Raw genomic sequence first — 24,502 nt, forward strand, 5'->3', positions numbered from 1 at the left:
GGGAGGTAGGAAGAGACTGGGAGGTAGGAAGAGACTGGGAGGCAGGAAGAGACTGGGAGGTAGGAAGAGACAGCTCAGTAGCAGAGACTGGGAGGCAGGAAGAGACTGGGAGGTAGGAAGAGACTGGGAGGTAGGAAGAGACTGGGAGGCAGGAAGAGACTGGAAGGTAGGAAGAGACAGCTCAGTAGCAGAGACTGGGAGGCAGGAAGAGACTGGGAGGTAGGAGAGACTGGGAGGTAGGAGAGACTGGGAGGTAGGAAGAGACTGGGAGGTAGGAAGAGACTGGGAGGCAGGAAGAGACTGGGAGGTAGGAAGAGACAGCTCAGTAGCAGAGACTGGGAGGTAGGAAGAGACTGGGAGGTAGGAAGAGACTGGGAGGTAGGAAGAGACTGGGAGGTAGGAGAGACTGGGAGGTAGGAAGAGACTGGGAGGTAGGAGAGACTGGGAGGTAGGAGAGACTGGGAGGTAGGAAGAGACTGGGAGGTAGGAAGAGACTGGGAGGCAGGAAGAGACTGGGAGGTAGGAAGAGACAGCTCAGTAGCAGAGACTGGGAGGCAGGAAGAGACTGGGAGGTAGGAAGAGACTGGGAGGTAGGAAGAGACTGGGAGGTAGGAAGAGACTGGGAGGTAGGAAGAGACTGGGAGGTAGGAAGAGACAGCTCAGTAGCAGAGAGTGGGAGGCAGGAAGAGACTGGGAGGTAGGAAGAGACTGGGAGGTAGGAGAGACTGGGAGGTAGGAAGAGACAGCTCAGTAGCAGAGAGTGGGAGGCAGGAAGAGACTGGGAGGTAGGAAGAGACTGGGAGGTAGGAAGAGACTGGGAGGTAGGAAGAGACTGGGAGGTAGGAAGAGACTGGGAGGTAGGAAGAGACTGGGAGGTAGGAAGAGACTGGGAGGTAGGAAGAGACAGCTCAGTAGCAGAGAGTGGGAGGCAGGAAGAGACTGGGAGGTAGGAAGAGACTGGGAGGTAGGAGAGACTGGGAGGTAGGAAGAGACAGCTCAGTAGCAGAGAGTGGGAGGTAGGAGAGACTGGGAGGTAGGAAGAGACTGGGAGGTAGGAAGAGACTGGGAGGTAGGAAGAGACTGGGAGGTAGGAAGAGACAGCTCAGTAGCAGAGACTGGGAGGCAGGAAGAGACTGGGAGGCAGGAGGTGAGGGAGAAATAAAAGAAATAAAAGAAAGAGTGACAAAGAGAATCTGCCTCTGAGACACACGGTCCTATTCATCTAAGAATGAAGAATAGACAAACATTTACCCTCAAATCTCATGTCTGTGTGACGTCAATTGAATGAATGGAAAAACACACTTTAAAATCGGCTGCATTGTGAATAGTGACAGTAGAAAAACAGCAGTGTTAAACTGCATCCTGATTCTACCCTCAACAACAACAACATGTTAGCCACACTGTTTCACCCTGGTTGGAATGTGATGTAAACCAGATTGGGGGAAGAAAACAATAAACACAACACGGAGTTCTTCAAATGACACACTACCGTCCCTATGGACCCTGCTTACAAAGTAGTGCACTATAAAGGGAATAGGGTGCCATTTGGGACACAGGCATGCTGTGTCCTCAGCTCAATCTTCTACACCAATCACACTAACCAGACATCTGACCCATACAGTACACTACCTCCCCTACTGTCCTTTAGCCTGACAGCTCTTCACAAAATAAATAGAAATCACTCACAGCTCTTTCTCAGCACAACAGATGAAAACAGTTGAAGAGGCACAGAGCCTTTACTAGCTGCTGGTACAGATGACATTTCTAGGCCTCTGTGTCCCGTCTCTCCCCTGCACCCCAAACACACACCACCGGAGCAGAGGAGAGCATTTACTGTAGAATTTTACAACCAAATTCTCAGAGTTTTTCATGTAAACAAAGAGACAGCCACAACAATGTGCAGCACTGAGAGGAAGATTAAATGTGGCCACAGAGACAACTGGGGTGAGGAAGAACAGCGAGACAGAGAGACACAGTGACAGAGAGACAGAGAAAGAGAGACAGAGACACGGAGACAGGGGTGGAGAGAGGCAGGCAGGGAGAGAAGCAGGCAGGCAGAGAGGGAGGAAGGGATGGAGAGAGGCAGGCAGGGAGAGAAGCAGGCAGGCAGAGAGGGAGGCAGGGATGGAGAGAGGCAGGCAGGGAGAGAAGCAGGCAGGCAGAGAGGGAGAGAGACACAGACAGAGAGAGAGAGACACAGAGACAGAGAGAGAGACACACAGAGACAGAGAGAGAGAGAGACACGGACAGAGAGAGAGACACAGAGAGACACAAAGAGACAGAGAGAGAGGACCCCAGGCAAGTCAGTTCTTCCCCAGACAGATGTTAGCAGCCTCCCTCCCGTGTCCCTCAGACCAGCAGAGAGACTATACGACTATAATAAAACGGAGGCAGAGCCCCCTAAGGCCCAGCAAAGACCACCAAATACAATTGGGCTACAGAACAGACAGACTCTGTATGGTATACTGAACTATTATTTTCCTCCCCAGCCTCAAATCAACTCATCCACCAGGCAGGGAGACAGGGGTGTAGGGAGGGAGGCAGGGAGAGTGTAGGGAGGGAGGGAGACAGGGAGAGTGTAGGGAGGGAGGCAGGCAGGGAGCAAGGGGTGGAGGGAGGGAGGCAGGGAGAGTGTAGGGAGGGAGGCAGGCAGGGAGACAGGGGTGGAGGGAGGGAGCAGGAAGAGTGCAGGGATGGAGGGAGGCAGGGAGGGAGACACGGGGGAGGGAGAGAGGGAGAGCGCAGGGAAGGAGGGAGACGGGGACGAAGGCAGGGAGAGCGCAGGAAGGGCGGGAGGGAGGCAGTGGAGGGAGAGCGCAGGAAGGGAGGGAAACAGGGAGAGCGGAGGGAGGGAGGCAGGGAGATAGGGGGAGGGAGGCAGGGAGATAGGGGGAGGGAGGCAGGGAGATAGGGGGGAGGGAAAGAAGGAAAGCACAGGGAGGGAGGGAGATGGGGAGGGACAGTGGGAGGCAGGGATGGAGAGAGGCAGGGAGGGAGACAGAGTCGGAAACAGGCAGGCAGAGAGGGAGGCAGGGATGGAGGGAGGGAGGCAGGCAGGGAGGGGGACAGGGATGGAGGGAGGCAGGGATGGAAAGAGGCAGGAAGGGAGAGAAGCAGGCAGGCAGAGCGGGAGGCAGGGATGGAGAGAGGCAGGCAGGGAGAGAAGCAGGAAGGGAGAGAAGCAGGCAGGCAGAGCGGGAGGCAGGGATGGAGAGAGGCAGGCAGGGAGAGAAGCAGGCAGGCAGAGAGGGAGGCAGGGATGGAGAGAGGCAGGCAGGGAGAGAAGCAGGCAGGAAGAGAGGGAGGCAGGGATGGAGAGAGGCAGAGAGGGAAGCAGGGATGGAGAGAGGCAGGCAGGGAGAGAAGCAGGCAGGCAGAGAGGGAGGCAGGGATGGAGAGAGTCAGGCAGGGAGGGAAGCAAGCAGGCAGGCAGAGAGGGAAGCAAGGATGGTAGCTCGATACACCCTTCTTAAACATTAATATAGGCCTAGCAGCTTCTTCCCAACATAATATTACTAACGCAGTGAAGTGGAAACTCTGGAAATGGCCAATAGAGTCAGGGAGAATAAATAGGATGACTGGAAATGAACCGTTTGATTACAATTCTTTCTCAATTATGCTTATTTTCATGAATAGCTGTGGTATTATCTTTTTTCCTTGTTTTATGTTTCATAAATGACTGAAATACAAAATCATGTCTAGTTGTGCATCAACCTGTTTATTAATGGAAACAAACACAGCAGACGGTATTGTGATAAACATGCATGTCATTTTCATAATTGTAACAGACTATCTCTGACTGTAAACTCCAAAACATCCTCACGCCACTGAAGCGTAAATTAAAAAGGAGTTATTTATGTTCACTTGCTGGAGAGTAGTGTGGGTAGCAGAGAGGAGTGTGGGTAGCAGAGAGGAGTGTGGGAAGCCAGAGCAGACGTTGATGGTGAGTAAACGACTGCTAGAAACAATTCCATACTTTGTCAGCTGAGAGGAGACGAGACACTGACAGTAATTAAAATCCCAAGCATTACAAGAGAGGCAGACGACCAGGCATTATGGTGAAAAACTACTAATTAAAAATGCCTCCTCCGACATTGGACAATTTAATTTTCAGACCCGAAAAAAAAAAGATGTCATTATTAATTTAGTAGTCCACAGAACTTCAAATGGATCTAGAAGCTGTGTTGCTGTGTTTGTGTGTGTGTGTGTGTGTGTGTGTGTGTGTGTGTGTGTGTCACCGTCTCATGGATGAAATGCAAGTGAGATGGTTGGTTGGACCCCACATTGATAATTAATTGAATTACTGTGTCAATTAACATGCTTATCTGGGCATCTCACTAAGACAGGTACTTACAGTTGAAGTAGGAAGTTTACATACACCTTAGCCAAATACATTTAAACTCAGTTTTTCACAATTCCTGACATTTAATTCTAGTAAAGATTCCCTGTCTTAGGTCAGTTTGGATCACCACTTTATTTTAAGAATGTGAAATGTCAGAATAAAAGTAGAGAGAATGATTTATTTCAGCTTTTATTTCTTTCGTCACATTCCAAGTGGGTCAGAAGTTTACATACACTCAATTAGTATTTAGTAGAATTGGGTCAAACGTTTCAGGTAGCCTTCCACAAGCCTCCCCCAATAAGTTGGGTGAATTTTGGCCCATTTCTCCTGACAGAGCTGGTGTAACGGAGTCAGGTTTGTAGGCCTCCTTGCTCACACACGCTTTTTCAGTTCTGCCCACAAATTTTCTATAGGATTGAGGTCAGGGCTTTGTGATGGCCTCTCCAATACCTTGACTTTGTTGTCCTTAAGCCATTTTGCCACAACTTTGGAAGTTTGCTTGGGGTCATTGTCCATTTGGAAGACCCATTTGAGACCAAGCTTTAACTTCTTGCCTGATGTCTTGAGATGTTGCTTCAATATATCCACATCATTTTCCTACCTCATGATGCCATCTCATGATGCCATCTGCAGCAAAACAGTCTGGCTTTTTTATGGCGGTTTTGGAGCAGTGGCTTCTTCCTTGCTGAGCGGACTTTCAGGTTATGTCGATATAGGACTCGTTTTACTGTGGATATAGATACTTTTGTACCTGTTTCCTCCAGCATCTCCACAAGGTCCTTTGCTGTTGTTCTGGGATTGATTTGCACTTTTCGCACCAAAGTGCGTTCATCTCTAGGAGACAGAACGCGTCTCCTTCCTGAGTGGTATGACGGCTGCGTGATCCCATGGTGTTTATACTTGCGTACTATCGTTTGTACAGATGAACGTGGTACCTTCGGGCGTTTGGAAAATGCTCTCAAGGATGAACCAGACTTGTGGAGGTCTACAATTTTTTTCTGAGGTCTTGGCTGATTTTTGATTTTCCCAAAGAGGCACTGAGTTTGAAGGTAGGCTTTGAAATACATCCACAGGTACACCTCCAATTGACTCAAATGATGTCGATTAGCCTATCAGAAGCATCTAAATCCATGACATAATTTTCTGGTATTTTCCAAGCTGTTTAAAGGCACAGTCAACTTAGTGTATGTAAACTTCTGACCCACTGGAATTGTGATACAGTGAATTATAAGTGAAATAATCTGACTGTAAACAATTGTTGGAAAAAGTACTTGTGCTAGTCCTAACCGACTTGGCAAAGCTATAGTTTGTTAACAAGACATTTGTGGAGTGGTTGAAAAACAAGTTTTAATGACTCCAACCTAAGTGTATGTAAACTTCTGACTTCAACTGTAAATACTATACTGAACAAAAAATATAAATGCAACATGCAACAATTTCTAAGATTTTACTGAGTTACAGTTCATGTAAAGAAATCAGGTGTGACTATTACTTGCCTCATGCAGTGCGACACATCTCCTTTGCATAGAGTTGATCAGGCTATTGGTTGTAGCCTGTGGAATGTTGTCCCACTCCTCTTCAATGGCTGTGTGAAGTTGCTGGATATTGGCGGGAACTGGAATACTATCGTACACATTGATCCAGAGCATTCCAAACATGCTCAATAGGTGACATGTCTGGTGAGTACGCAGGCCATGGAACTGGGCCATTTTCAGATTCCAGGAATTGTGTACAGATCCTTTTGACATGAGGCCGTGCATTATCATGCTGAAACATGAGGTGATGGCGGTGGATGAATGGCACGACAATGGGCCTCAGGATTTCGTCACGATACCTCTGTGCGTTCAAATTGCCATCGATAAAATGCAATTGTGTTCGTTGTCTGTAGCTTATGCCTGCCAATACCATAACCTCACCGCCACCATGGGGCACTCTGTTCACAATGTTGACATCAGAAAACCGCTCGCCCACATGACGACATACACATGGTCTGCAGTTGTGAGGCTGGGTGGATGTACTGCAAAATTCTCTAAAATGATGTTGGAGGCGGCTTATGGTAGAGATACTCTCAATGATTAGCTATGAAAAGCCAACTGACATTTACTCCTGATGTGCTGACCTGTTGCACCCTCGACAACCACTGTGATTATTATTATTTGACCATGCTGGTCATTTATGAACATTTGAACATCTTGGCCATGTGCTGTTATAATCTCCACCCGGCACAGCCAGAAGAGGACTGGCCACCCCTCATAGCCTGGTTCCTCTCTAGGTTTCTTCCTAGGTTCTGGCCTTTCTAGGGAGTTTTTCCTAGCCACCGTGCTTCTACACCTGCATTGCTTGCTGTTTGGGGTTTTAGTCTGGGTTTCTGTACAGCACTTTGAGATATCAGCTGATGTACGGAGGGCTATATAAATAAATTTGATTTGATTTGAAATTAACATTAAATTATCTGGCAACAGCTCTGGTGAACATTCCTGCAGTCATCATGCCAATTGCACGGTCATTCAAAACTTGAGACATAGGGTGAATGGGCAAGAAATAAAAGATTTAAGTGCCTTTGAACAGGCTATGGTAGTAGATGCCAGGCGCACCTGTTTGTGTCAAGAACTGCAAGACTGTTGGGTTTTTCACGTTCAACAGTTTCCCGTGTGTATCAAGAATGATCCACCACCCAAAGGACACTGTGGGAAGCATTGGAGTCAACATGGGCCAGCATCCTTGTGGAACGCCTTCAACACCTTGTAGAGTCCATGCTCAGACACTATTGAGGCTGTTCTGAGGGCAAAAGGGGGGAGTGCAACGCAATATTAGGAAGGTGTTCTTAATGTTTTGTCCGCTCAGTGCATATACGAGCTGTAACATTGCAATTCACATCTTTTCACACTACTGAGCCCAGTCAAACTGTACTGGGCTGATTGTGGTTACGCAGGCCTGTACAGTACAGACCATGTTGGCCCTACAGTGTGAATCTGTCAAGGTTAGTTGATGCACTAAGCTATAGCTTCGTGTACTATCTTCATCACACCGGAAACTCTGCTGGCTGCGAGCAGCTCAATGAAGAGCACTGACTCAACACAATCCATCCCTAGAGAAGAAAGAGACTAGCTGAGAGAAACGGATGACAATTACTTACCCGCTAGATATAGAAGGGTTTTTGTAGTGTGTGTGTGTGTGTGTGTGTGTGTGTGTGTGTGTGTGTGTGTGTGTGTGTGTGTGTGTGTGTGTGTGTGTGTGTGTGTGTGTGTGTGTGTGTGTGTGTGTGTGTGTGTGTGTGTGTGGAGAGTGGTATAGATACTAGCCAACAAATGTTATATTGCTCAACATGCAGGTCAATAACACAGACATTTTCGTCTCTGAAAAAGGATCGTTGCAGAGTGCTTAACACACACTCTGTCTGTCCTTGGAGAGAAGAAGACTCCTGGAAACCATTTCACAACTCTGATTTCAATCTCGGAGGCAAGGCAAGGTGGTAGGAGGGGTAGGAGGGGGAGGAGGAGGGAGGAGAGGAGGTGGGAGGTAGGAGAGGGGAGGTGGTGGGAGGGGGAGGAGAGGGAGAAAGGAAGGAAGCAGGAGGGGGGAGGAGAGGGAGAGAGGAGGTAGAAGGGGGTAGGAGAGAAGGTAGGAGGGGGGATGAGAGTGTTCAATCCAGAACTCTCTACCCCCACACCCATACCCCTCTCTACCCCCTCACCCATACCCCTCTCTACCCCCTCACCCATACCTCTCTCTACCCCCTCACCCATACCTCTCTCTACCCCCTCACCCATACCCCTCTCTACCCCCTCACCCATACCCCTCTCTACCCCCTCACCCATACCTCTCTACCCCCTAAGATCAGTGAAATATAGGCTAAACTGAGGGAATGGCAGAAATCTCAACTAGCAAGCAAGTCGCAGCAATGAAGAACGCGAAGGGGGGTGAGAATTCTGGCAGGGGGGAGATTTTCGGCACATCACCGGTACACAGTTTAGCTGATATGTTTACGTTGGAAGCTACCAGTAGAAACTATACAGTTGGTTAAACATAGGGGTAAGTAGAACTAATGTACTTTTTTCTCCAACCAACGTAGCTGGCTAAGCGAAGTTAGCTAACATTATCCCCTTATCAACATTGTTTTTAAGAGTGTTTAATCACGATTGCTGCTGACAGACATGATAGCTAGGCTGCATTAATTGATGGACCATTTCAAATTGGCTAGCTAGCTAATAACAGAGCACATCAATATGGCTAGTTAACAAGCTAATAACAGAGCACATCAATATGGCTAGTTAACAAGCTAACAACAGATCACGTCAATATGGCTAGTTACGAAGCTAACTTTCAGGGGATAAACTAGATGTCCAAATAGTGTTTGATTTGCTTGTCATCTACAGTGGTGATGACAACAGTCTGACTGACAACTTTACCAGGACGAGTACCTGCTGATGTCATGCTCTTTCCAAAAGCCTAATCTCTGATGAAGCAAGCTAACTGACACTTGTTGTTTGTTTAGCCAGCTACATGCCAAATGGTTAGGCTACCCTCACGTATCTGAAATTACATGATCAACTGATGGTTACTGAACATGAAAAGCATGCAGTTTATTGCTATACAACTCTAATAGAGCTAAATGTGGAATAATCAGAAATGTGTAGTTCTGACTATGCTATTCAAGAGGTGATGATATTAAAAACCAAATAGTTATAAAATCTATTTAACAATCTCTTGAAAACGGCACATAGTTGTCAATGGTTTTAGCGGAGCTGGGGGTCTCCTTGTCATCCAGCAGCCAAATCCAACGCTTTGCACCGTATTGTGACATACTGATAATGGCATATTCCCTCCCTCCCTCAATCTCTCTCTCCTCCCTCCCTCCCTCAATCCCTCTCCTCCCTCAATCCCTCATTTTCTCTCCTCCCTCCCTCCCTCCCTCAATCTCTCTCCTCCCTCCCTCAATCTCTCTCCTCCCTCCCTCCCTCAATCCCTCTCCTCCCTCCCTCATTTTCTCTCCTCCCTCCCTCCCTCCCTCAATCTCTCTCCTCCCTCCCTCAATCTCTCTCCTCCCTCCCTCCCTCAATCTCTCTCCTCCCTCCCTCCCTCATTCTCTCCTCCCTCCCTCATTCTCTCACCTCCCTCATTCTCTTCTCTCTCCCTCATTCTCTCACCTCCCTCCCTCCCTCATTCTCTCCTCCCTCCCTCATTCTCTCACCTCCCTCCCTCATTCTCTCCTCTCTCCCTCATTCTTTCCCCTCCCTCCCTCATTCTCTCACCTCCCTCCCTCATTTTCTCAACTCCCTCCCTCATTCTCTCTCCTCCCTCCCTCCTACCCACTCCCTCATTTTCTCAACTCCCCCTCATTCTCTCCCCTCCCTCCCTCCCTCATTCTCTCCCCTCCCTCCCTCCCTCATTCTCTCTCCTCCCTCCCTCATTCTCTCTCCTCCCTCCCTCCCTCCCTCATTCTCTCTCCGCCCTCCCACCCTCACTCTCTTCCCTCCCGCCCTCCCTCCCTCCCTTATTCTCTCTCCTCCCTCCCTCCTTTCTCCCTCATTCTCTCTCCTCCCTCATTCTCTCTCTTCCCCCCCTCCCTCCCTCCCTCCCCCATTCTCTCACCTCCCTCCCTCCCTCCCTCATTCTCTCCCCCCCTCCCTCCCTCCCTCCCTCATTCTCTCCCCCCCTCCCTCCCTCCCTCCCTCATTCTCTCTCCCTTCCCTCCCTCATTCTCTCCCCCCCCTCCCTCCCTCCCTCCCTCATTCTCTCTCCACCATCCCTCCCTCCCCCATTCTCTCACATCCCTCCCTCCCTCCCTCATTCTCTCTCCTCCCTCCCTTCCCTCCCTCATTCTCTCTCCTCCCTCCCTACCTCCCCTCTCTCCCTACCTCATTCTCTCTCCTCCCTCCCTCCCTTCCTCATTCTCTCTCCTCCCTCCCTCATTCTCTCTCCTCCCTCCCCTGCCTCCCTCCGTCCCTCCCTCATTTTCTCAACTCCCTCCCTCATTCTCTCTCCTCCCCCCCTCCCTCATTCTCTCACCTCCCTAACTCCCTTCCCTCCCTCATTCTCTCTCCTCCCTCCCTCCCTCATTATCTCTCCTCCCTCCCTCTCTCATTCTCTCTCCTCCCTCCCTCCCTCCCTCATTCTCTCTTCCCTCCCTCCCTCCCTCCCCTCCCTTCTCCCCTCCCTCATTCTCTCTCCTCCCTCCCTCATTCTCTCCTCCCTCCCTCCCTCCCTCCTTCCCTCTCTCCCTCATTTTCTCCCCTCCCTCCCTCCCTCCTTCCCTCTCTCCCTCATTCTCTCCCCTCCCTCCCTCTCTCCCTCATCCTCTCTCCTCCCTCTCTTCCTCATTCTCTCCCCTCCCTCCCTCTCTCAGCTCCTGTAGCGTTATTCCTCTTGACAACCTCCACCGCAGCAGGAAGGCTGCCATGTATAGCTACGTCTGCTGTCCAACCAGTCACATCTCATTCTGCCTGCTGTCCAACCAGTCACATCTCATTCTGCCTGCTGGTCAACCAATAACATCTCATTCTGCCTGCTGTCCAACCAATAACATCTCATTCTGCCTGCTGTCCAACCAATAACATCTCATTCTGCCTGCTGTTCAACCAGTCACATCTCATTCTGCCTGCTGTTCAACCAATAACATCTCATTCTGCCTGCTGGTCAACCAGTCACATCTCATTCTGCCTGCTGTCCAACCAATAACATCTCATTCTGCCTGCTGTCCAACCAATAACATCTCATTCTGCCTGCTGTTCAACCAGTCACATCTCATTCTGCCTGCTGTTCAACCAATAACATCTCATTCTGCCTGCTGGTCAACCAGTCACATCTCATTCTGCCTGCTGTCCAACCAATAACATCTCATTCTGCCTGCTGTTCAACCAATAACATCTCATTCTGCCTGCTGTTCAACCAGTCACATCTCATTCTGCCTGCTGTCCAACCAGTCACATCTCATTCTGCCTGCTGTTCAACCAGTCACATCTCATTCTGCCTGCTGTTCAACCAATAACATCTCATTCTGCCTGCTGGTCAACCAGTCACATCTCATTCTGCCTGCTGTCCAACCAATAACATCTCATTCTGCCTGCTGGTCAACCAGTCACATCTCATTCTGCCTGCTGTTCAACCAGTCACATCTCATTCTGCCTGCTGGTCAACCAATAACATCTCATTCTGCCTGCTGTTCAACCAATAACATCTCATTCTGCCTGCTGTTCAACCAGTCACATCTCATTCTGCCTGCTGTTCAACCAGTCACATCTCATTCTGCCTGCTGGTCAACCAATAACATCTCATTCTGCCTGCTGTCCAACCAGTCACATCTCATTCTGCCTGCTGTCCAACCAGTCACATCTCATTCTGCCTGCTGTCCAACCAGTCACATCTCATTCTGCCTGCTGGTCAACCAATAACATCTCATTCTGCCTGCTGTTCAACCAGTCACATCTCATTCTGCCTGCTGGTCAACCAATAACATCTCATTCTGCCTGCTGTCCAACCAATAACATCTCATTCTGAAACAGGGACAACATGTCTAAATTTTTTTAAACGCAGCAGCAGTCTGTAGCTGTAGGTTGTCGATGTGCAGGGATGGAGGGACGAGGGGACAAGCAATCAATGGCTGACATGTTGAGAGGCAGGCCAAGGCAATCAGGGTTGGGGGAGGAGAGGAGAGGAGAGACACCTAACACACACACAAAGCAAGCTTTCAGAAATCCAATGAACACAGAGTAAAACGTAACAGTCAACGACCATCACACATCTCTTGATTTCCCCCACTTTGACATCATCAAATATAAATGACAGGGTGTGTAGCAGAGGCTTGTATTCCAGTACAGCACTAACACACCTGATTCAACGACTCACCAAGACCTTGATTACTGAATCAGGAATGTCAGTCGGTGCTGGTCTGGAACAAAAGCCTGCACCCCCTGCAGCTAGCTCTCTAGGACCAGGTTTTATGACCACTGGACTAAACCCCATTTCAATTCGATATCTGCCCTGCCTGTTTATGACCATTTCCATGGTGATCAAACCTTTGTAAAACATTCTATTAAACAATTACACAGCTTACTGGCCCAACATGTTAAATCCTATTACAGCATTAGTATTAGTGGTCATATAGCCTCCCTGTCCCGGACTGCACATCACAAGCTATGTTTTAATGCCAACAGCCTAAACAAACACATACCAGCTAATCTCAAGACCACAGGATTAATTGGAGGGCAGTAAAATGTATTTAGCAACACTGCAGTATCTGTGGCATAAACATGATGTACAGTAACAAACAGCAGCAAAACATAACATGAATGGCACGTGACACACAGCATACACCTCTATATTCTTTTGGATGGGTTTGACTAGGCTACTGTCATCACATCAAACCTGTTTTGACACAATCCTCTCCTATAGCCCATATCACGCTGCGATATGAGCATCAATTTACAAACGCAGACAGATTTTGCCTACAATAAAACTATTATTCAATGGTTTAGTCTGTTCTTTATTATATTTATATTTGCAATTGCCAAGATCTTGCGCAGGATTCTAAAGCACGACCGTCCATTCGCCAATCAATCGATACCCATATAGACATTACTGTATGATACAGGCTGGCTACAGCTTCTCTGCTGCATGAATCGCAGCAACATCGGTCGGATGTCAGAGGTGTGCCGCAGCTAGATGTGCTGGACGAAACACACAAACGGAGAGCTATTGAGTTGGGAAAACCCCAAAAGACAACTCCGAAAACCCAAAATATTTCAACCTTAATAAGGTCGCTTGTTTTTTTCCCCCCCTTGCCACCTGCTCCGAAATCTACAAGCCGAGGGGACAATTGGGACGAATATTTGTCAGGAAGGCAAAATATGGAGCACGTACGGCGCTTGCGTATTCCGGTTCGGTGCCGCCATTCATCAGCTCACAGACGGTAGCGCACTACTGAGCAAGAACACCGACCGAGCCCCGGTCCCCGTGGAGGCAGCTGCGGCAGCAACAATTATCCCAGGGACAAACTCATCGTAATGAATGCTCACTTGTTTCAGAAGCCAAGCTGCGTGTCTGCAAACAGGATGAATCAGCCCAGAGTAGACCAGAGCCCCGCCACATCAATGGGACTGATATAGGAGGTTTAGGAGGGGCTGCCCTGGGGAAAAAACAACTCGTTTTTGCCATCAAGTTACGGGATGTAGCATATCCCAAGGCACCTGCAGCAAAGCCAACGTGGTATTGCCAAACTGTCATGCAGACACTGTTATTATCTTTATTGATAAACAGAGAATAGAATCACAACGAATTCACTTGGTGCGCAACTCAAAGCATCATCTCCACAATAACTTCACTATGTTTCATCTCCTGAAAGTTAGAACATAATCTCATCCGTAAATCAATTGTTCTATTTTATTCTATGTACTATTTTCTATTGTTGTAAAATGATCGAATCTGATCAATGCGTTCTGAACCGGGCCCAGAACAGATTCTAGAATATATTCTATCCCCCGCGTAGAACGTTTCATGTTATTTCATGTCCTGTTTTCCTTCCGCTACATTGATACATTGTAACTAACTCTTCTTCTATTTCTTATCTGGAACAGCATAATCTCCTGCTGGCCATGACAAACTCAGCAGCAGGATCACGGACTAGGTCGTCCTGGCCCCTCCTCAAGTGGCATTCGATTAGACTCTATCTCTGTTTACTGTTCGTTCTGCAAAACACTCGTATAGAAAAGTGGCTCCTTGTTCATAACACCATAATATAGCATGCACGCGCAGCGGTGCGTTCAAAAGCAATCAACGCAAATCAAAGACAATTCATCTCACCTCAGGTGTTTCGATATCGGTGTTACTACTAGATTGCAGTGAGTCTTCCATGCAATTTCCACCGTCTGTCGTTTCGTTCCCCAACCTCTCCCTCTCGCGCTACCCGGCTGGGCTCGTCAGCTGTCGGTTGGTCTGTGTGTGCTGTGCGCGCGCTGCCTCAGCCCTTCCTTCCTAGCCACCGGGCGTGACATCAGAGGGGGATTACAAACAATGCCTGCAAAAAGCATCTTTAAATGGGGGGGAATTGTATACAGCACTGGCCGGCTGCCCCAGTTGTTTTGACCGGGTTCTATTGTCTTCAACTAGACTTCACATAGAAAATCCCTAGTCTGTTTAATCTATCCATGCTATTCTGGATTCCAGTTCAATTTTACCCCATTCTTCTAATAGAACAAGCTCTCTAAATCCATGTCATTTCTGTACTAAGTCATGGGGAAACAATTGGATTCCATTTATCATTGGTATAAAGTACTTAAGTAAAAGTACTTTAAAGTACGACTTACAGTTGAAGTCAGAAGTTTACATACACCTGAGTTTAATACATTTAAACTCAGTTTTTCACAATTCCTGACATTTAATCCTAGTAAAAATTTCCTGTCTTAGGTCCGTTAAGATCACCACTTTATTTTAAGAATGTGAAATGTCAGAATAATAGTAGAGAGAATGATTTATTTCAGCTTTTATTTCTTTCATCACATTCCCAGTGGGTCAGAAGTTTAAATACACTCAATTAGCATTTGGTAGCATTGCCTTTAAATTGTTTAACTTGGGTCAAACGTTTCGGGTAGCCTTCCACAACCTTCCCACAATGAGTTGGGTGAATTTTGGCCCATTTCTCCTGACAAGAGCTGGTGTATCTGAGTCAGGTTTGTAGGTCTCCTTGCTCGCACACACTTTTTCAGTTCTGGCCACAAATTTTCTATAAGATTGAGGTCAGGGCTTTGTGATAGCCACTCCAATACCTTGACTTTGTTGTCCTTAAGCCATTTTTCCACAACTTTGGAAATATGCTTGGATCATTGTCCATTTGGAAGACGCATTTGCGACCAAGCTTTAACTTCCTGACTGATGTCTTGAGATGTTGCTTCAATATATCCACATAATTTTCCATCCTCATGATGCCATCTAATTTGTGAAGTGCACCAGTCCCTCCTGCAGCAAAGCACCCCCACAACATGATGCTGCCACCCCCGTGCTTCACGGTTGGGATGGTGTTCTTCAGCTTGCAAGCCTCCCCCTTTTTCCTCCAAACATAATGATGGTCATTATGGCCAAACAATTCTTTTTTTGTTTCATCAGACCAGAGGACATTTTTCCAAAAAGTACAAACTTTTTCTGAGGTCTTGGCTGATTTCTTTTGATTTTCCCATGACATCAAGTGAAGAGGCACTGAGTTTGAAGGTAGGCCTTGAAATACATCCACAGGTACACCTCCAATTGACTCAAATGATGTCAATTTGCCCATCAGAAGCTTCTAAAGCCATGACATAATTTTCTGGTATTTTCCAAGCTGTTTAAAGGCACAGTCAACTTAGTGTATGTAAACTTCTGATCCACTGGAATTGTGATACAGTGAATTATAAGTGAAATAATCTGTCTGTAAACAATTGTTGGAAAAATTACTTGTGTCATGCACAAAGTAGATGTCCTGAACGACTTGCAAAAACTACAGTTTGTTAACAAGAAATGTGTGGAGTGGTTGAAAAACGAGTTTTAATGACTCCAACTTAAGTGCATGTAAACTTCTGACTTCAACTGTAAGTCGTTTTGGGGGGGTATCTGTATTATACTTTACTATTTAGATTTTTGACAACTATAATTTTTACTTGACTACATTCCTAAAGATAATAATGCTCCATATATTTTCCCTGATACACAAAAATAGTTGTTTTGAATGCTTAACAGGACAGGAACTTTTCAAGAGAACATCCCTTGTCATCCCTACTGCCTCTGATCTGGCAGACTCACTAAATACATATGCTTCCTTTGTAAATGGTTTGTTGGGAGTGTGCCCTTGGCTATCCGTAAATTAAAAAAAAAAAAAATTGTGCCTTCTGGTTTTCTTAATATAAGAAATTTGAAATTATTAATACTTTTACGTTTGATACTTGGGTATATTTAAGCAATTAATTTTACTCAAGTAGGATTTTACTGGGTGACTTTCACTTTTACTTTAGTCATTTTCTATTAAGGTATCTTTACTTTTACTCAAGTATGACGTGGTTACTTTTTCCACCCCTGATATTTATAATCATGTGAAGTCCAAACATTTAGCTAGATAGAGGACCTCTTTCACTTCTGCCTATGGCAATAACATGTCATGGAAGTTTGAGTCAGAGGCACTGTAATAAATAGTAACTATTAACTTTTTTGTAATTTTAGTGCACGCTTTTTTATGGAGATTAATCAGTCTGAAAAGCGTTGAAATACACTGAAAACATCCAGTCTACGCTGCTAAAATCTACATTGCCATGTAAAAAAAAATGGTTGACATTGAGGTTAAAGGTGTGCTTTCTCAATTTACCTTTACTGTTGACAAAAGCAAGATATCAATATTCTTGTAATGTTTTTTGTATAACAAATTACAGCTCACTGAGCAAAAAAAATTCACAGCAAATCCTGTGATTAACTCAATTAAAATGTTTCATCATTTGATAGCCCTATTTATTATATCCAGGGCATTTGGAAAGTATTCAGACCCCTTGACTTTTTCCCAAATTTTGTTACGTTACAGCCTTATTCTAAAATTGATTACATTGTTTTTTTCCCCCTCACCACACAATACCCCATAATGATAAAGCAAAAAACAGTTTAGATTTTTTTGCAAATGTATTAAAAATACAAAATTGAAGTATGACATTTACATATGTATTCAGACCCTTTACTCAATACTTTGTTGAAGTACCTTTGGCAGCGATTACAGCATCGAGTCTTCTTTGGTATGATGCTACAAACTTGGCACATCTGTATTTGGGGAGTTTCTCCCATTCTTCTCTTCAGATCCACTCAAGCTCTGTCAGGTTGGATGGGGAGCGTCGCTGCACAGCTATTTTCAGGTCTCTAGAGATGTTCGATCAAGTTCAAGTCCGGGCTCTGGCTGGGCCACTCAAGGACATTCAGAGACTTGTCCCAAAGCCACTCCTGTGTTGTCTTGGCTGTGTGCTTAGGGTCTTTGTCCTGGTGGAAGGTGAATCTTCGCCCCCCAGTCTGAGGTCCTGAGCGATCTGGAGCAGGTTTTCATCAAGGATCTCTCTGTACTTTGCTCCGTTCATCTTTCCATCAATCCTGACTAGTCTCCCAGTCCCTGCCTCTGAAAAACTTCCCCACAGCATGATGCCACCACCATGCTTCACCGTAGGGGTGGTGCCAGGTTTCCTCCAAACGTGACGCTTGGCATTCAGGCCAAAGAGTTCAATCTTGGTTTCGTCAGACCAGAGAATCTTGTTTCTCATGGTCTGACAGTCATTAGGTGCCTTTTAGCAAACTCCTAGAGGGCTGTCGTGTGCCTTTTACTGAGGAGTGGCTTCCGTCTGGCCACTCTACCATAAAGGCCTGATTGGTGGAGTGCTGCAGAGATGGTTGTCCTTCTGGAAGGTTCTCCAATTTCCACAGAGGAACTCTGGAGCTCTGTCAGAGTGACCATCGGGTTCTTGGTCACCTCCCTGTCCAAGGCCCTTCTCGATTGCTCAGTTTGGCAGGGGCGGCCAGCTTTAGGAAGTCTTGATGGTTCAACAAAAATTCTGTGGAGACCACTGTGTTCTTGGGGACCTTAAATGCTGCAAATATTTTGGTACCCTTCCCCAGATTTGTGCCTTGACACAATCCTGTCTCTGAGCTCTACAGACAATTCATTTGACCTCATGGCTTGGTTTTTGCTCTGACATACACTGTCAACTGTGGGACCTTATATAGACAGATGTGTTCCTTTCCAAATCATGTCCAATCAATTGAATTTACAACAGGTGGACTCCAATCAGTTTGTAGAAACATCTCAAGGATGATCAATGGAAACAGGATGCACCTGAGCTCAATTTCGAGTCTCATCGCAAAGTGTCTGAATACTTATGTAAACAAGGTATGTGTTTTATTTTTAATACATTTGCAAACATTTCTAAAAGCCTGTTTTCGCTTTGTCATTAAAGGGTATTGTGTGTAAAAATGGAAGGGGTGTGAATACTTTCCGAATGCACTGTATGTCCTATTACCCATTTATTCCCCATATCTCAAGAGTTCCTGTACTGACCACTTACAGTTAGATGGTCAATACCTGTTCTTATCGATGACACTATGTAATTATATATATATTATATATATAGTTCTATATTCCAAATGAGCTTTATTATGCTTGGTTAGCTGATGACAAAAACTAGTTATGTGGAGACAGGACACAGAATTGTGTTACTCTATGCATAAATACAACATTAATCAAAGATGATATGCTATGCATATTAAGATAGGGAGGGGTGTGTACTATGACAATTTTACAATATAAATTAGAAAAAGAAAGTAATATTAAACTCCCAACAAAATACAAAAATAACAGAACCTACATAATATTTTAAAAAGCTCATTGAACCTTTGTAAAAAGTCATGTTTCTGTGTAGATGTATAATTGCTATCATATTCTAACCTTTGTGTTCTAATGTCTGCAGGTAAATATGCAATACAACAAACCCACGTGGTAGGTACAGTAAGGATATGCTTGTATTCATTCATTCATTCATTCATTCATTCATTCACAACATGGTGACAATGACAGAACATCTGGACAGCTCAGATGAAACTAAAACAAAAAACAAGTTAGATTTGATCGTTTCAGACAAATACGTTTCCTCATTCGGGACACAGTGATGTAAAATGAGCAGTAGAATCTCTTACGTAATGCTTAGGTTATACATCGTCGTCTTCAAAACAAAAGGTAACAGAGAACATCATCGTAGTAGGAGCTAAATGGAAGCTCTTGTATGTAAAAGGTTGAACTAAAAACGAGAAGAGTGCTTTTCGCCATATAATGAGAACATCTAACAACTGAAAGGTTATGAGTTGGAATCTCATCACGGACAACTTGAGAAACTTCAACAACTTACTACTTTGCCACTACCTCCCCTTCCCTTAACCCTTCTACCTAGCCATAACCCTAACCTTAACCCTTCAATCTAACTCCTAAAACTTAACCCCTAACCCCTAGCCTAGCTAATGTTAGCCAACTAGATCAAATTCAAAACATATCATATGCTTTGCAAATTCGTAAAATACAATACAAATTGTAATTCGTAACATATCATACAAATACATACCATACAAAACGTAACATATTCATACTAAATGGAGTGTCTCGGATTTACGTACAAATAGGAAATGCTTTAAGACCAGGTTAATGTCAAGCGTGTCTAGCTGTGCATCTTGGGAGAGTTTAACAGTTGCAAGGTGATTGTTATGTAGTGCTACTAACTCTGAAGAGCCTGTTCTTCCTGATCCTATGAGGTGCTACTAACTCTGAAGAGCCTGTTCTTTCTGATCCTATGAGGTGCTACTAACTCTGAAGAGCCTGTTCTTACTGATCCTATGAGGTGCTACTAACTCCGAAGAGCCTGTTCTTCCTGATCCTATGAGGTGCTACTAACTCTGAAGAGCCTGTTCTTCCTGATCCTATGAGGTGCTACTAACTCTGAAGAGCCTGTTCTTTCTGATCCTATGAGGTGCTACTAACTCTGAAGAGCCTGTTCTTCCTGATCCTATGAGGTGCTACTAACTCTGAAGAGCCTGTTCTTTCTGATCCTATGAGGTGCTACTAACTCTGAAGAGCCTGTTCTTCCTGATCCTATGAGGTGCTACTAACTCTGAAGAGCCTGTTCTTCCTGATCCTATGAGGTGCTACTAACTCTGAAGAGCCTGTTCTTCCTGATCCTATGAGGTGCTACTAACTCTGAAGATCCTGTCTCTAGCACTAATCCTTCCTTACACTCAAAACAACAGTTTGGTTTTGATCATGTTGAGCTCTGTCACATTTTGTTGTCCAGTAGCCGTGAAGAGAATATTGTACTTCCATACCAACCTCACGCCAGCGCTCTCTCTCTCTCTCTCTATTCCCTGTCTTTGTTGACATTGCCTGCCTCGGCCCCAGTTTGGTCAGGAAGACAGTTCTGATCACATCACAGATTCACACAACAGTATTTTTATTTATTTAACTAGGCAAGCCTGTTAAGAACAAATTCTTATTTACAATGACGGCCTACCCTGGCCAAACCCAGACGACGCTGGGCTAATTGTGCACCACCTTATGGGACTCTCAATTACGGCCAGATGTGTTGCAGCCTGGATTCGAACCAGCCACTGCAGTGACGCCTCTTGCACTAAGATTGCAGTGCCTTAGAACGCTGCGCCACTCAGGAGCCCTAACAGTAGCCTGGGCCCATATCCATAAAGCTTCTCAGTGTAGGAGCGCTGATCTAGGATCAGGTCCCTCCTGTCCATGTAATCTTATTCATTATGATCTAAAAGGCCAAACTGATCCTAGAGCAGAACTCCTACTCTGAGATTCTTTGTGAATACTGGCCCCGTTGTTAAGTAGCACCTCCACAAGAGGGCTCAGACACCTACAGGAACACAGGGCTGTCTCTCTCTGCTACAAATGGTCTTCCAACCCACTCTATAACCCCTCCCTACCTGGCAAAGTATTTGAAGTAACAGATTCTCAAATACACATGAGCAGTGGACTCATAAACAGAACAAACAACATGTCTCTTTTAGCCGCCATCTTTTTAGTTTTTTTTTTAAATAGAGGTGATCTTTCTTTTTAAAGTAGTACAAGTCCAGTCTCTCTACTGGCTTTCTCACTGGTCCTGAACCTGTGACATTAGTGCCTATTCCTGTGACATTAGTCCCTATTCCTGTGACATTAGTCCCTATTCCTGTGACATTAGTCCCTATTCCTGTGACATTAGTCCCTATTCCTGTTTGTGGAAGAGGCACATCCCTGTGAGGAGAAACAGTTGGTCTCTCCCCTGACTCACCAGACACCTCAGAGGTCATGGACACGGTCTCTGTGACCTGGTCTGGTGTCGTTCTGCTTGGCACTAGCTGTAGATGGCGCCTGTTCCTTCTGAACTGCCCCCTTTGGGCAGTTTCCACCCAGTTTCCACCTGGCCTTGAACAACAGCTGGTGTCGTGAGCACTGTGTCCCCAGAGCTCAGTGATGGAAGATTTCTGACTCCATTGCTGCGGTTGCATTAAAACGCCTGCTTCCGTTTTGCAGGAGCGTCTACCTGTTTGACCTTCTCCTGGTCAGGCCAGTTCGGTTTCAGACTCTCTTCCAAGGAAGGGAGGGTTGTCCTGTTCTTTCTCCACATCAGTAGATCAGCCGGGCTGAACCCTGTGGATGTTAAGGGAGTGGCTCTGTACGTCATCAGGGCGAGCAGAAGGTCTGTCTGCTTGATTATCCACTTGGCTGTCAGTACAGCCCTCTCCACATGTCCATGACTTTGTGGGAAGTGGGGGCTGCTTGTCACATGTATGAACTCATAGTCCTTACTGAGTTATTTTAGCTCTCTACTTGCCCACTGGGGGGGGGGGTTTGGGGGGTCATGATGGCTAATCAAGATCTCAGGGACTCCAAACCTAGCAAAGGCTGCTTTGAGCTTGGCTATGACCTGGCTACTGGTCCTGGTTGGAAGGTGGAGGATTTCTAGGAATCTAGAATAGTTGTCTGACACTAGGTAGCTTTGCTTTTCGTAACTCACACAGATCTATTGCTATTTTTTGACGTGGTCTGGAGGAAAGCTCTCTAGACATTAATGGCTCTTTTCTCTGTGTGCTCCTAGTTTCACAGCAAAATGCACACATTTGCACCTCTGTGACTATCTCCTGTGAGATTTTAGACCACCACACTGTCTGGTAAGCTCTCTCCCTGCACTTAACCAGCCCTTGGTGTCCATCATGAATCCTATGTAGGAATGACTATACGGTTTCCCTTGATCACTAGTCCATGTGTCTCTGGTAGTTCCCCTCTCACCTGATAAAAGTCTCATCGATTCAGGGGTTTTCTCTAAGTATTCAGGCCACCCATTTCTGATGAACCACAGCACTGACTGCAGCTGTGGGTCAGATTCTGTGTTCAGTCTAATGTCCTCTATTCTCCGTGGAGAAGCAGGTAGATTACTTACAACTGATGTGGGATTCTGCTGTACCCTCATGGTTTCTCAGTGGACCCCTGGACAGAGCATCAGCTACGGCAAGTGTCTTTCCTGGTGCGTACTCTGCGATTCCTCTAACACATCAACCTCATCAAGAGTCTTTGACACCTGATAGGAACATTGTCCATGTCCTTGCTAATGAGGGGCACAAGAGGTTTGTGGTCGTGACCAGCCTGAAGCTGTCTAGTCCATAGAGGTACTTCTCAAAGCGTTCACAAGCCCATAAGCTTGCTAAAACACTTTTTCAATCTGAGCGTACGTTGTCTCTGCATCACTCAGATGCCTGCGGGTCTGGCCTGACACCGTTTGCATCAATGATGTGCCCCAGGAAGCAAAGCTGGCTTTGTTTGAACTTACACTTGTCCTTGTTGAGCTTGATCCTACTTCTGACACCATGTTAAGACCTTGGTTGTATCTAAGATAAAATACTTTTATCCGTAGGTTCTTTTCAATGTGTTACCATCTTTAATGACATGCGACTGAATGCTAAGTATCCATGATCCCAACTGCCCTCATGATCTAGCGCAAGTAACAATATGAATTAACCCAATTCATCACAATGTCCGTTCATTCTATTGGTTAGGTTGCCAGTGACTATCCCCCTCGCACATTCTTTTTGTTCTGTATCTATGGACGCGACCCAGTCATTTGTTCTAAATGTTCCGTTGCCATGCTGCCTGGCAATGTTCTTATCCTTTGCTTGCTAGATAGCCAACTACTGCTAACACAGTCACGTCAAACCGTGCAGCTAGAATAACAAAGTAGCTACATTTAATTTTGTTTGGCCTGTTTTTCTATTTATATGTCTTTGTATATCCATAAAAATTATGCCAATTCATGATTTCGACTGGCTGAGAAAAGATGTCCGTCTCGTCCAGACACGTTCATTCTCAATAGGACAGTGGAGATAGAATTCAGATGTTGCAAATGTCAAGACACAGACATTATGTTCCTAAAGGCTCTGGAGCAACAAACCGCCCTTGCTGTCTCTGCCTGGCTGGTTCCCCTCTCTCCACTGGGATTCTCTGCCTCTAACCCTATTACAGGGGCTGAGTCACTGGCTTACTGGTGTTCTTCCATGCCGTCCTTAGGAGGGGTGCGTCACTTGAGTGGGTTGAGTCACTGACGTGGTCTTCCTGTCTGGGTTGGTGCCCCCCCCCCCCCTTGGGTTGTGCCGTGGCGGAGATCTTTGTGGGCTATACTCGGCCTTGTCTCAGGATGGTAAGTTGGTGGTTGAAGATATCCCTCTAGTGGTGTGGGGGCTGTGCTTTGGCAAAGTGGGTGGGGTTATATCCTTCCTGTTTGGCCCTGTCCGGGGGTATCATCGGATGGGGCCACAGTGTCTCCTGACCCCTCCTGTCTCAGCCTTCAGTATTTATGCTGCAGTAGTTTATGTGTCGGGGGCTAGGGTCAGTCTGTTATATCTGGAGTATTTCTCCTGTCTTATCCGGTGTCCTGTGTGAATTTAAGTATGCCCTCTCTAATTCTCTCTTTCTTTCTTTCTTTCTCTCTCTCGGAGGACCTGAGCCCTAGGACCATGTCTCAGGACTACCTGGCATGATGACTCCTTGCTGTCCCCAGTCCACCTGGCCATCCTGCTGCTCCAGTTTCAACTGTTCTGCCTGCGGCTATGGAACCCTGACCTGCTCAACGGACGTGCTACCTGTCCCAGACCTGCTGTTTCAACTCTCTAGAGACAGCAGGAGCGGTAGAGATATTCTCAATGATCGGCTATGAAAAGCCAACTGACATTTACTCGAGGTGCTGACTTGTTGCACCCTCGACACTACTGTGATTATTATTATTTTACCATGCTGGTCATTTATGAACATTTGAACATCTTGGCCATGTTCCAGCCACCGTGCTTCTACACCTGCATTGCTTGCTGTTTGGGGTTTTAGGCTGGGTTTCTGTACAGCACTTTGAGATATCAGCTGATGTAAGAAGGGCTATATAAATACATTTGATTTGATTTGATTCTGTTATAATCTCCACCCGGCACAGCCAGAAGAGGACTGGCCACCCCTCATAGCCTGGTTCCTCTCTAGGTTTCTTCCTAGGTTTTGGCCTTTCTAGGGAGTTTTTCCTAGCCACCGTGCTTCTACACCTGCATTGCTTGCTGTTTGGGGTTTTAGGCTGGGTTTCTGTACAGCACTTTGAGATATCAGCT

The 24,502-nt window shown here is 46.1% G+C and overlaps 1 protein-coding gene across 8 annotated transcripts in view; it reads right to left on the reverse strand.

The window, feature by feature from the left end:
* LOC115200542 (amyloid-beta A4 precursor protein-binding family A member 1) overlaps positions 1-14,382 on the reverse strand; it is a 136,733-nt gene extending 122,351 nt beyond the window's left edge. For all 8 annotated transcript variants that reach the window (XM_029763679.1, XM_029763676.1, XM_029763675.1 and 5 more), the window contains exon 1: positions 14,141-14,382. The gene's annotated coding sequence lies outside the window, so the exon portion shown is untranslated. The remainder of the gene's footprint in view (positions 1-14,140) is intronic.
* Between the last annotated feature and the right edge of the window lie 10,120 nt (positions 14,383-24,502).

This window comes from Salmo trutta, chromosome 9 (genome assembly GCF_901001165.1).
Source record: "Salmo trutta chromosome 9, fSalTru1.1, whole genome shotgun sequence".
In the NCBI taxonomy this organism is placed as follows: domain Eukaryota; kingdom Metazoa; phylum Chordata; class Actinopteri; order Salmoniformes; family Salmonidae; genus Salmo; species Salmo trutta.